Consider the following 13189-nt stretch of genomic DNA (forward strand, 5'->3'; position numbering starts at 1 on the left):
TGGAAGAGCTGACCAGTGGTCCAGATGCTTACCCTCATGTAATTATTAAAAAAGTCATGGCAGTATGCTTCTATGATCTAGATGGGTTTTGTGGATCTGGAGAAGGCCTGCGACCATGTCCTCCAGGTATTTTGAGGTGGGAGAATAGGGTCTCTGGTTGGGTTTTAAGGGCTATCCAGTTTTTGTATTTGCCAAAGCAAGAGCTGTGTCCACATTCTCGAAACAAAGTCAGACCAGGGCTGCCCCTTGTCACCGATCCTGTTTGTAGTGTTCATGGACCGAATGTCAAGGCGTAGTTGTGGTGAGGAGGGTGTCTGGTTTGGGAACCTCAGGATCTCATCTTTGCTTTCGAGGATGGTGTGCCCTGGAGCTCTTCGCTACTGTGTATGAAGCAGCTGAGATGAGAGTCAGCTCCTCTAAGCCTGAGGCCAAGGTTCTCGTCCAGAAAAAGCTGGACTACCCCTTCTGGCTTGGAGGACAGTCTCTGTCTCAAGTGGAGCAGTTTAAGAATCTTGGTGTCTTGTTCACAAGTGATGATAGGATGGAGCGGGAGATGGACAGACAGATTGGGGCTTTGTCTGCAGTAATGTGAGCCTGGTTTAGTCGATTATGGTGAAGAAAAAGCTAAGGCAAAAAGCAAAGCTCTCAGTTTATTGGTCTGTCAATGTCCCAACAACCCACCTAGAGCCTTTCAATATGAATTGGAACTGAAAGAATGAGATCTATGAAAGTAAATCTGCAGTTTTGTAATTGTAGAAATTTGTTTGTCTTTCATAATTACAAAACAACTGTTATACCTCTTCAGATTTTTAAGTACAAGTAAACAAATTTTGTTCTGTAAATCACATACCAAAAATCTCTTACATTCACCGTTTTGCTTCAATTGATCCAAAACAAGTTGTGTTTTTTAAAAAGTGCATTATAATACTTCTTCTTCATCTACTTCTTGTTAGGTTTGAACAGGCAGCCCACCGGTTACAGGACAAACCTCTACCACTGTGTCTACCATCACAAAGCTGGGACCAATTTAGAACTAGTTTCCTATTCTCCAGAACAACATATTAAGAGCTGCAGCGCCAGCAGAAAATACGTTTCTGTTGGGTTAAATTGTGCTCAAAAGTTGAGAAAAAGCCCAGTCACAAGGCAAATGTTTGCCGTTTTGAATGTGTGACAATTGCCCCTAAACACCTACCTACTTTAAGTGTCAGGTGTCTCTGCCCGCTGGTGTACTTGTAGTTCTCAGTGTCGAGGGCTGAGTGCTTTGGTGTGTGCCGGCTCACACCTGGGCACTCCCCAGGCCCTGGCACTCTCTGCCAGCTCAGACGCATTTCTTACCTGCTCCTTGCTTGCTTGCATTGTTTTACTATTAACTTTTGACCTCTAATCAAAATTGGCCTATTTTTTATCTATTTGTTTTTACTATTTTTATCTTTATTTTTTCCAAAGGATTTCAAATCGTACCCAAAAGAAGGACAAGTCGATGCTAGCTACTCAGCACAATATGCCTTCCTTCACCACAGAGGACATCAACAAACCTTTACAGAAATTGCCTGTTTTGGATATGAAAATCCATAGACTAGATGTAAATGTTGTGGTTAATATGGGGTACAGTGATAATTCAACTCTGCCTGTGATCCCAAACAGTGACAGCCAACTGAACGACTCAGCCAGCAAACAGAATGCTGAGAATAAACCCACCGGCAGCCCCCCTGGCATGTTTTAGGCACAAGGCCAAACAAAAAAATCAAAGAAAACGACTCAGTGGAAGATCTCTGCAATTAAATAAATCAGAATGGCCAGAATTACAGAGCAATGACCCCGTTTCCCCTGGAAAAGGAAGACTTCAACAGCTCACTGTTGTCACAGCTGATAGGAATGAGCTAGCTGGAAATAATGGAATTCCCCTCCAAAACAGATTTGCCCCACTACAGAATGAAAACCAAGAAAATTATCAATCTTCTAAGAACAATAAAAGGTATGAGAACAATCTTCATTCTAAACAGCCTTCTCCTAAGCTGCCAGAGAAAGAGCGCCTCACCGGGCCAGGGACCCTAATAGTGGGCAACACAGCTGTGGATGGGATTAAAAACCTCTGCCACAAGAAAAACACATAAGTTATGATTGGTACCAGTAACATGGTGTTTGATATCTCAGAGAATATTTCGGTAATCACAGAAGAGCACCTGACCCTAGAAAACCTTATCATACACTTTGGAGCCCTGGATGACATAGCTAAGAAAAAAATCAGACGTATTGAAGGAGGGTTCCCCCAGCAGCCTCGACCTTCAGCAGAGAATTAAAACAACAAGGATAATGCCGCCATCAACAGCTCCAGCAGAGATAGAGCAGTTGCCTGAGAGAGAGAGTTCATCACAAAAGATCTCCCCGCCAAATTCCACAGGAGAAGTGGACCCCCGAAACCCACCTCATCCCAGACCCCGACCCAGACCCACATAACTGTGCCCTCTCTCCACTGAGCCCGGTATTTGCTTTGCTGGATTTTACTGACAACATGAAATAATTTTTTAAGATTGGAACCCAAATGACTCTGACATCATCTCCATTCAACACCCCCTATGGCCGAGGCCTTGCTACTAAACCAGCATCTTCCATAGGCTGCTGAGTCTTACCACCTACTAACCGATCTCCTTTAAATCAAGATCTTCAATTCACTTCTCTGTGATACACTCTTGGCCACAGTGGTAACTTTATCATAAATGATCATTTCCAGGAAAAACACAGGCCCCTGATGGGAGATAGTTGTAAAATCTCTGTGCTTGTAAGAACAAAGCTAGAAGGATAAGAGACAATAATAAACAATCAAACTTAAAAGCCATAAACTGTCAGGTACAACCAAAGACAGAGTTAATATCGGCAACTAAGTCATCTAAACTGGCTTTATTGGACATTAGATCTCTGTGAGGGAAATCATTTTTAATCAATGACTTCATTATTGACCATAATCTTGATGTTGTGTTTTTTACAGAAACATGGTTACATGAATTTAATGAAGCAGCCATTCGGATAGTCAACGCCTCCGAACTACAATTTTCTTTGTGAGAGTAGACAGCAAAGAAAAAGGTGAAGGGTGCCCACTTTGTTTAAAGATTCACTAAAGTGTAAAGAGGTATTTCTGGGCAGATTTGACTGTTTTGGGAAAGAGCCTGGTCCAAACCATGTTCTTGAATATTTACAGGCCTCCTAAGTCCAAAACAAACTTTTTCAGTGATTTTAATGAGCTTTTAGCTGTGATGTGTTGATTATGACAGTTTAATTATTGTAGGAGACTTCAACATTCATATTGACAATCCTGAAGACAGAAGTGCAATAGAACTATTTGACACTCTTAGAAATTTTGGTTTGACTCAACATGTTAAACAGCAAATGCACAAACAGGGACATTTTTGGACTTCATCATCACTAAAGGTCTAAACATTTCCAAGGTGTCTGTAACTGATGTTGCTCTATCTGACCACTTTTCTGTTATTTTTGAAAGCATCATCTGCAATGACTCAGCCAAAGAGACATTATAAGAAAACGCATATTTAAGGACAGTGCTGCTTAAACCTTTAACCAGATTTACTCTTCTACCTCCACTTTGCCCTGTAACACTGTAGATGAGCTGGTAGACAACTTTCATTCTAAAATCTCGGACATCATTAATTCAATTGGTCCAATTACAGTGAAGGTCATTTCTGGAAAGAAAAAATCTTCATGGAAAAATGCTCTACCTGTGGAAAAAAAGGGAGTGTCGAAAAGCTGAATGCAGCTGGACTCCAGGTTCACTATAACATCTATAAAGGTATGTTTGTGGAGGTTGCAAGGTGTCTGCTGTGGTGGACTTAGGATTTTCTCTACTAAGATCAGCAAAACTAGGCAAGTAGGTATCTGTGCCTTTGTGGGCTGTCTACAGATGAACCAACCTCTCTTAATAAGATTTTGCATGAAATCTCTGGCAACGTGTGTGTCCCTTACATCATTCTTAATCACTTCTGTGAGGGTCTCCTGTGCATGCAGAGAGTTAATGGAAAATTATTGTGCCAACTTGCAGTTTAATACTGTTTCCTAGAAGGAAGTTATATTTTTTACTGTTTCTGTTGAAGAAAGTTGTTAGTGATTGGCGCATGTTAGTGTGAGTTCATGAAACATGCACCTATTTAACTAGTCCTACACACTGGTCTCTCCTTTAACGGACATGGAGACAAGCTCTGTTCTTGGGGGGGAGAGTTCGATGTAGAACTTAATCTGGTTCAGCAAAATAAGAACAGCAGCTGGGATGATGGTGTCAATCTTTTCTGACAAGCATCCAACCCACTTAATGACGTTGCATGTCACGGTTAGGAGGAATTTGTTACCTCCTGCTAAATGTGGGGCTGGTTCGACCCAGTTGGTCTGAAGGTGGAACCAAAGTAATGTAACCCCCCTTCGCTGAAGTGGAGTTTGACTGATTGGTTGGGATGGATAAAACTGGCAGCAGGTTAACCATCTTTGGATGTTGACCTGAGTGAGGTTGTAATTTTTCACACCAGGGTTCTTTAAAGAGCAAAGAAATGATGCATGACTGCATCTGGGAGGAGTTTTCTGGGTGGCTGGGTGCAGCTGTGTCCCAGAGGTGCCCATGACCGGCTCTGATGAGGGCCTGAGGGGTTCTTTGGGCTCCTCTAAGCTGGCAACCTGGTTGGTCACAAAGGATGGTTTGCTGCTTGTACCCAGTGGTTTTTGCACCTCCGCCTGGACCCAGAGTTGGTCCTGGTGGCAGTCAATGAGAGGGGCCAGCCTGTCCAGCAGGTCCTGGCAACCAAGAAAAAGCTCTTTGTTCAATGTGCACATATAGATGGGGTGCACCAGAGTCATGTCCTTGAGTGTGATGTCCAGCTCCACCCAACTAGTGATACATGATCGGTTTTGGGTGCGGCTGGTGATGCTTACATTACAAGCTTTGGCCTGAAATGTTTCATTGAGGGAGAGCATGGGTCTACTCACCTGCTCAAACATGATTGAGCACATCAGGTTGATCTCTGATCATATATTAAAATGGAAACTCAGTTTGACATGTCCTCTTAAACTGGTGGAACAGTATAAGTAACATGTATGTTCATTTTGGTTCAGTTTACCTGAGAACCTTGGAAAAATGGTTTGTGGTGTTTCTCCTGGAGAGATCCCAAGAGTTTCTTGGAGTTTCCCAGGTTTGTCTCCCCATCCGATCAGATAGACTCTGATGGTCGTGGAGACTGGGTCCACACCTAGTCATGCTGACAGGAGTTTCAGGTCTGGTTTAACTAGAGGGTCGGCTTCCTGTTTCAAGGGTTGTGGTGGCGTGGTGGCCTGATGCACCGCTTCTGTCACCATCTTGTGTAAGGCATCCTCCATCTCTTTCCCCATAATCCCTTCTGCGTGTTGGTTCCACCCTTTTCCATCAGTTTTACCTTTAGGCCTCAAGTGATGGTCAGGTCGTCTGTTCGACTGGAAGTGGTCCGGCAATTTTGACTGTGGTTGGTATTCAGTACCACCCCCCCGGTCCTGCTGACCAAACCTACGTTGTTCCCTGAACCTGTTCTTAACATGGGTTCTGGTTGAAGGCATTTCCTGATCTTCCAACGCAAGGCTGTTCCTTTCCGTCTGTATCTGTAAAACCCTAGCGTCGCCCTCTGGTCCCTAGGTTGGGCGAGCTGGTGTTTCCCACGCCATCTGAGCATATTTCCGGATCTCTTGCATGCTCATGGTCTTCATTCTGCAATACATAGTAACATCGTATCGCACACTTTCATGAAGGTTGTGGAGGAACAGGGATTTAAATGCATGTTCCTCCTTAATGCCTGGAGCATTGCGTCGGAGTAAACAGCTCTCAAGCGCCGGTAATACTCCCTGGGTGCTTCACTTTTCTTTTGCTGGATAGCGGAAGGACCAAGTGTGGTGGAGCCCCAGTCCGTGTACGCAGAATATTCTTCCCTTAAAGCTTCGCAGAGGGTTGAATAATGGTCTTGGACTGCAGGGGGCAGGCTCTCCATGAAAACATGGACGCTCCTGGATGTTGTCTTCCAGATGAGCTTCAGTTTTTCCCGTGCTGATGGGCAGTACAAATCTAAAAGACAGCGTTCAATTTCCCTAAGATAATCATCAATGTTTGACTCTGCATTATTAGGGTCGAAACACTCTATGTCTTTGGCCAGAGACTCAAGCTGGCGGGTGCACAATCCACTTTCAGGGATTGGTGCCGGCCCATCTGAGTCATCATCTGAGAGTTCACTCCGGCTGCACTCAGGGTGTGTCAGTGCATCACGCCTCATCCTCGGAGGAGGCAGTGGAGGCTGATCAGGGTACAACGGTGGGCCCTGTGCTCCCCTGACTCTGGTCCTGGGCAGCGGTTGAGGGCGGTAGGAACCACCTGAATCCCAGGGGCAGCTCTCCTGTCGCCTTGGCAGAGGTGAGGGATCATAGAGGACCGTACTACGAGTCAAGTTTGAAGGCTGCTTGCCTCTGTACCTTGAACTATTTACTCCTGCTGGATCCACAGCCAGGTATTGTTCATGGCTGCTGACTACAGTGGGGTTGGGCACCGGACCACTGAACCTATTCTGACTATTTATACCTGTTCTGGACTCGGTGGATGTATGGGGAACCCCATGAGCCTGGAAAGGTAATCTCTGGAGAGCAGCTTCTACATCCTCCAGATCTGACCTGCAGGTTCTCTCAGGGTATCGCAGGTATGGCTCACCTTCAAAGGTTTCAACCTGTGAGGTGGGTTTCTTTTCACCCCCCCATTCCTCCAAGGATGGGGGAGTGGCTTAGCTGCACTCAATTGTCTCCAACCTATTTCCAACTTCTGTTAGTTCACCTCTAAGGACATCCACCGTCTGCAAAGTATCATTCAACTCAAACTGCAGTTTAACACGCTGGTCAATTTCCAACATTAACCTTCGCTGATACAACAGAGGGAGCTGTCCTAACACATCTGAGCCCGTCTGTCTTTTGGTGGGTTTTTAATGACTTGGAGCAACTCCTGAATCCTGGCTTCACATTGCTCAATGCTATAATCATTGAGACCTTTACGCTCCTCTGGGGATAACAGAATCAATGACCCAATCACCTCTTGTGCCTGTATTCCTATGGGGTCCTCCAACATACCCATATCTCCATCTTTGGCCAAAATGCACAATGGTAATACACTGACAATGCAAACACACAAACTGTTTAGCTATGAACCACCAAAACGAAATTAGCAGCAACGCAAACAGGTTAAGCTGTTCTGTGATGAACGATAGCTAAATTAATTAGCAGCAACACAAACAGGCTAAGCTGTCCTGTGATGAATGATAGCTAAATTAATTAGCAGCAACAGAAACAGGCTAAGCTGTTCTGTGATGAATGATAGCTAAATTAATTAGCAGCAACACAAACAGGTGTATGGGTTTGCTTAAAATGGGCACACAGGTTTGACCGTTCAAGCTGTGGCTTACCCAAGTCTATGCTTTTAATGGGAAATCAAGCAAGCACACACAAAGGAGGAAAGGGAAAAAAAAAAAGAATTTTTGAAATAACACAAAACCAACTTCAAAATAAAATTTTAAAAGTGGGAAAAATTAAACTAAAACATTCAATGCTGTTCTTAGCTTCAAATAAATGTTAGTGTTTTCTAATATGGGTCATTTACCTCCTAGTTGGTCTACAAAGTTAGACAATTAAGTTAGTTTTATGAGTCAGACCAAACATGCTTCACACAATAAAACCCAGCAAAAACGCTTAAATTCTATCCAAAAGTGGTAATGAATGATCAATAACTTCAACTTTCAACTTAAGTTATGGCCTTTGATCATAGGTGATGGAATTATCTGCCTGTGTTAATGAACTAAGTGAGTAAAGTCAGAGTAGGAAATGCAACTCTCACTAGTGACCACCAGATGGTACCGAGTGTAGGTCTGCAATTTGGGGAAAACCAGCTGCAACTGCAATTTTACTCAATGGCCCCCCGATGTAGGTGTTGCTCTCTACCTGACTGGGAGAGTGTTGGTCACAACTTGTAGTTACACCCAACGGACACCGGAGGCAGATCAGAAACCTGTAGCAGGAATGTGGTTGCTGTGGTAACAGCCGATTGCCCCCAACAGACGCTGGGGATAGATCTGATGCCTTTTGCCTTTATAGGAATCTAATAAAGTATCTTTGTTGTTATTTAATTGCTATGCTTATCAGAGCTTATCAGAGGTTTTGCTGCAGTTAATGTTCCATGCATAGCAGGGCTGGCCAGCTGGAATTTAACTTTAAGTTTCACACCACAAGCTATACCAAATTCCACCTTGCATCCACAAAAACACCTCTGAACGATTATTTTATCCTCTGCAGCAGAACTGGGCAAATTCTAGTCAAGATATCCCCTAGATTACAAGCGCTTTCTGCCAAACTAAAAAATCTCACAATAAAACTTCTAGGTTCAACGGATATCACAATTGTTTAATTCTGTGCAACAGTGATAAATGGTAAATGGACTGAACTTATATAGCGCTTTTCCAGTCATGCAGACCACTCAAAGCGCTTTACACTAGAGTCACATTCACCCAATCGCACACACTAACGCTCACACATTCATACACCGATACGCAGCTCGGTAGGCAACTTGAGGTTAAGTGCCTTGCCCAGGGGCACATTGACATATGGCAGGAGGAAGCTGGAATAGAACCCACAACCTTGTGATTGCAAGACGACTACTCTTCCTACTGAGCCACAGTCGCCTCAATGATGTGATGTCTTTTTAAGGCCCACCCAGGGACGCCAATTGTTGGGATTATGATTATTGATTAATATTTATCAAGAATTATTATTAAAAATCATAATTTGAGAAAATTTATTTCTTAACCAAAAATCCTCATTCATAAATTGAAACCAGAGATATCCTCTGGTGTTGTAACTGTGGCCCAAAGCCCTTGATAATTACAATTATTAAATTCTCAAGAATAGTTGATAACTATTATTAGATGTCACTGTTTAATCAACCGTTTCTGCCGAAACATGGGGAACTTTAACCTTATTTTGACAGACAAATCATTCTTGGACAAAATAAACACAAACACCTTCTCTTTATCTATGTGAAATGTATTAAATCAACAGGCCCGATACAACTCGCTCTTCCGATTCAATAATCTTCACCTAATCAAACATACAAAGTTCTACACAAAAGGGTAAAATATCTAACTAAACAAAATAAAACAACAGCATTGAAAATCAATGATTATGAAATCAGCATTATGAAATCAAACCAGCAGTTATGGCAGTTATGGCAAAAATACAAAAGGACTATGGTTGAATGAAGCTCGGGGAGGCCACTCCCCAAAGTGTAGCTCAGTGGGACACAGGCAGTCATAAAACTTCCCCCAAGCAATGTTGTAAACCCAGAGGACAAAGAATAATACAACTTTTGGCGGCAAGCTAGTAAAGCACAAAGTTGAAGACAAAGAAAATGGTTGATTTTCACCATAAGGGTATTATAGCAGTTCAGTTCCACAGCGCACCTGCGCTCAGGTGTTCGCACAGTAAAAACACAACTTGTGAGACTCGGCGGCCTCAGAAATCAACAGCAATCAAGTTTCAATAACGTGAGGCATGCACATACAATTCAGAACACATTAAACTATATGTGGCAATTCTAAATCGTACTAACATCCTACTCTCTCCTGCCCACACTCTTCCTAATAAAGAAATAAAAGAAACGAACTAACTTTACTTGTTGAAGTCTTCCCTGGGGCAGAGAGGCAGAGAAAGGAGGGGGAAAGAGTTTCCATGGGTCTGTGGACAACTCAGAGAAGAACAGTCCGTTTTCCTTCTTTGTGGCCTCCTTGGCAGAAAAGTGAAAAATATGAGACTGTCACTAGTCGACTGGAACAAATAAAAACAAGGAGGAAACTTGCGTCTCCTTGAAATCTCCGTGTTTTTTTTTTTTTGGTTACGTGTTAAATCCACGCCTTCAATTGGTAAAGTTGAAAACTTACAAGCCTTCTTATTCCTGTAAGTTTAATTCACTTAGTTTTCTCGTTGGCCAACGGGGGAGAATGAATGAAAGTCCACGTGGGATTTTCTTCTCCAGAATGATGCGCTTCAGATGCCGGTAACTGCGTCTCGGTTCCAAGCTGAAAAGCGCCTCATTAAAGGGCTTACCTTACTATATATTCCACTGTGACGTCCCGCTGGGATTTGTAGTAGCGGACTATCCTGGGGTACAAAATGGCCGACAACGCCGGAAGGCCGGGTGGCGTTCAGCAACGTGCAAATGGTCCAATATTCAGCAAAACATGGTCCAACAAGTAATAATTTTTGGACCAATGGAAGAGCATTTAAAAGTTAGTACACAGCTTTAGTTAACACAGCTAGAAACCATCAATCAGGCTCGAAATCAGGGTGTAGTTATGGACTCAGACCTGAACCTTCAGAGCCATAAAGACAGTTACAAGATGTCAAGTGCAGTGTAGCGGAGGACCCCAAAATGCAGACGAGCAGGAAGCATCGTAGCGAGGTAGAAAAAAAAGATATAATGAATTAAACTTACTGCAGCAGGTGGTGGCAAAAACAAGCATGGACAAGCAAGCAAGACAGGCTTGGCATGACAGGCTGGGCAAGAACAGAGGAACTGAAAACTGTGATAATGTTTCCGTGAGGAGTAAACAGAACAGACGTGTATATATGGAGCATGAGCCAGGTGAAACAAGGAAACTGATTACAAGATGCAGGTGGACCAAATAGAGCTGATTGCTAAGGTTGACAGAGGCAGGGAAAAACAAAACATAACTGGGCAAAACAGAAATCTAATAACATAATCAAACCTAAGAAACATAACTGTCACAGAACATAAACCTGAAAGCACTATGAACTGAAAACATCCACAAGAAAACAAACCTAAAGAACTACAGCACCACCTCTTAAACAATAAACAAAAAGAGATTTCAAAACTCAGCTTTGAAAACAAAAATGAGAAAAACCAAAATCCAAACACTCCAAATCACAGCACAGGGTTGGCATTCTATCACTTAAAGAACATTTCCAGGATTAAAGGGCTAATGTCTAAGAAAGTGGAGCACATCACCCCGGTTCTAAAGTCCCTTCACTGGCTCCCTGTAGCTCAGAGAATAGACTTTAAAATACTTCTGTTAGTCTATAAATCACTGAATGGCTTAGCACCAAAATGCATCACAGACCACCTGGACCTCTCAGGTCTTCTGGCTCAAATCTACTCTGCATACCCAGAACCAGAACCAGACATTGCAAAGCAGCTTTAAGTTATTTTGCTCCACTAATCTGGAACAGACTCCCAGAAAACTCTAGAAGCACTAAAACCCTAAGTTTCTCCAAATCAAAATTAAAAACGTATTTGTTTACAGTGGCCTATGACTGTGCAATCTAAACATTATCAGTTAGGTTTTCAGTCCAACTGTCTTTCATCTTCTTATAAATCATTTTATCCTCATTTTAAATTTCTTATCTTTTTTTATTATCATCTTATCATTTTAATTATTAATTTGTATCCTCTTTGATATTTTGTTCCTTTATTCCTCCTTGAACCGCCACCTTAACGTGGTGGAGGGGATTGAGTGCCCGAATGATCCTAGAGGCTATGTTGTCTGGGACTTAAATGCCCCTGGTAGGGTTTCCCATGGCAAACAGGCTCTAGGTGACAGGTCAGACAAAGAGCGGTTCAAGACACCCTCATGAGGACTACACAAATGAGGCACGTTACGCCGCCCAGTACGCCGGAGCCGGGGTCCCAACCTGGAGCCAGGCCTGGGGGCGTCAGAGAGCGCCTGGTGGCTGGGTTGCTCCTCGCGGGACCCAGCCACGCCAAGCCCAAAGGAGAGCCATGAGGCCATCCACCAGTGGGCACAGCACCTGCAGGGGAGCCATGAGGGACAAGTGCAAAGAGGATTGGGTGGCAGACGAAGGTGGAGACCTCGGCAGCCCAATCCCTGGATGCTTAAGCTGCCTCGAGGGACGTGGAATGTCACCTCACTGGGGGGGAAGGAGCCTGAGCTTGTGTGGGAGATCAATAGAGATCGACTAGAAATAGTCGGGCTCACCTCCATGCACAGTGTGGGCTCTGGAACCTATCTCCTCGAGAGGGGCTGGACTTTCTTCTACTCTGGAGTGGCCCTCGGGGAAAGGCGGTGGGCTGGGGTGGGTTTGCTTGTTGCTGCCCAGCTCAGCCATCTCGTGTTGGGGTTTACCTGGGTGGAAGAGAGGGCCGCATCCCTGCGCCTTCGGGTCGGGGACAGGTCTCTGATTGTGGTTTCAGCCTACGGGCTGGCCGGTAGTGCGGAGTACCCGGCCTTCTTGGCGTCCCTGTCGGGGTTGCTGGATAGTGCCCCTCCTGGGGATTCCATTATTCTGCTGGGGGACTTCAACGCCCACGTGGGAAACGACAAAGGTGCTCTATTGGATTGAGATCTGGTGACTATGGAGGCCATTTGAGTACAGTGAACTCATTGTCATGTTCAAGAAACCAGTCTGAGATGATTCGTGCTTTATAACATGGCATGTTATCCTGCTAGAAGGAACCATCAGAAGATTGGTACACTATGATCATAAAGGGATGGACATGGTCCGCAACAATACTCAGGTAGCCTCTGGCGTTGACATGATGCTTAATTTGTACTAATGGGCCCACAGTGTGCCAATAAAACATCCCCCACACCATTACACCACCACCACCAGGCTGAACCGTTGATACCAGGCAAGATGGATCCATGCTTTCATGTTGATGATGCCAAATTCTGACCCTACCATCCGAATGCAGAAATCGAGACTCATCAGACCAGGCAACGTTTTTCCAATGTTCTATTGTCCAATTTTGTTGAGCCTGTGCAAATTGTAGCCTCAGTTTCCTGTTCTTAGCTGACAGCAGTGGCACCCGGTGTGGTCTTCTGCTGCTGTAGCCCATCCGCCTCAAGGTTCAACCTGTTGTGCATTCAGAGACGCTCTTCTGCATGTACATAATTTTATTATTTATTTTGTGTAATTATGTCATTTTGAAAAAGGAAATCAAATATTGTGATCAGTTTCTCAGTACTTGAGTAGCTTTTTCACCAAGAACCTTTTGTCAATTTTTGAAGTAATGTTATTCTTACTTGAGTACAATTTTTGGATATTTTACCTACCTGGGTTTCACTTTTTGAACGGAATGAGTGAAAAAAGTAACTTTTCATTGACAGTT

Source organism: Girardinichthys multiradiatus, chromosome 14 (genome assembly GCF_021462225.1).
Source record: "Girardinichthys multiradiatus isolate DD_20200921_A chromosome 14, DD_fGirMul_XY1, whole genome shotgun sequence".
Classification (NCBI taxonomy): domain Eukaryota; kingdom Metazoa; phylum Chordata; class Actinopteri; order Cyprinodontiformes; family Goodeidae; genus Girardinichthys; species Girardinichthys multiradiatus.